Source organism: Rhipicephalus sanguineus, chromosome 8 (assembly GCF_013339695.2).
Source record: "Rhipicephalus sanguineus isolate Rsan-2018 chromosome 8, BIME_Rsan_1.4, whole genome shotgun sequence".
Lineage (NCBI taxonomy): Eukaryota > Metazoa > Arthropoda > Arachnida > Ixodida > Ixodidae > Rhipicephalus > Rhipicephalus sanguineus.
In genome coordinates, this window is record NC_051183.1 from 4,820,158 (window position 1) to 4,821,468 (window position 1,311).

The following is a 1,311-nucleotide window of genomic DNA, read 5'->3' on the forward strand; positions in this document are numbered from 1 at the left end:
AAGTTTTACAGCTACCCAGGGGTGTAATGCGACGAAAACTAAATGCCACGCTGTGAAGCTTGCTTGCTCCCTGTGGCTGCAATTAGTTGCCGGAAAGAGTATCGCCAGGTTGCTTCAGTGGCGCAAAGTGTTATCTGGTCCGATAAGTACACGTTTCACACCAGCAGGTTGATGAAAAATAAGTATCGGGGGTTAGGGGGTTCAACCCCCCCCCCCCCCCCCGAAATTTTTCAGTTTTGTTTGCACGTATATATAGGCCTAGTGCGCTGCAGCTTGGATGGATGGATGGATGGATGGATGGATGGTTGGATGGATGGATGGATGGATGGATGGATGGATGCTATGAGCGTCCCCTTTATAACGGGGCGGTGGCAAGTGTGCCACCAGGCTCGGAAAAAAAAAGACTTTACTCCTTTTTTTCTTAGCGTTGGCCTAGTGTCTTTACTTCAATTAAAACTATTTTACTTTGAACCTAGAGTTACTATATATGCTACCTTTAGGTAGCAGAGTTGCGCCACTGTTTTCCGGACGCCGCTCGCTCTGCCTTCGATGATTCCAGCAATGCTATTCGCCGAGCGCCGTCACGTGGTCATAGGTGGCTCATTTGCGCTGCGGAGAAGCCAACACTGCCAACACTTCCAGGCGACGCCGACGACTCCGTAGATTCCGGCGGCTCAACGGCGGTTGACATCGACGCTGTTGTTATTAGACAGTTATTAGTTAAGCGTTAGCGTGATAGGGGGGGTTAAGGGAATATCGTTACCGTGCCGCAAACGTTCGTTGTGGACAACGTGTTTTAGTTTAACGGAATAGCGCTTACGTGCCCAAGCTGGGACGGTGGCGCCACCTAGAGGAGGGTGAATGCGTTAAAAAAAGTGAACAGAAAAGGCTGAGAATTCTTGCATGTATACCCGCACGACGCAATACTACTACTTTTTTTGTATATTTGCTTGCGGTCACTGTTTTGGAATGTGACGAGTGCACTAAAAGCTCCATGAAGATCTGTTTAAATCAACACTGTTACTCTGTCGCGCGAGCGCGGCTCCTACGCGGGTGGTGAGTGGCTTTCCCGCAAGACTTCGGAGCCCAAGATGGCGTACCTTGGCGCAACTCTGCTACCTAAAGGTAGCATATACAGTAACTCTATTTGAACCGAACAGGCAGCGCCACCGGACGGCCGCGGCGGAAAACTTGGGATTGTCGTTTGTTGCTCCCGTGCCCGCAGTCACGGTAGAAACGCATGGTTCCTCGCCGAAAGGACGTAAAAACGTCGCAGTAGTCCGGTACTTTTTCGTACTTCTGCGTGCATGG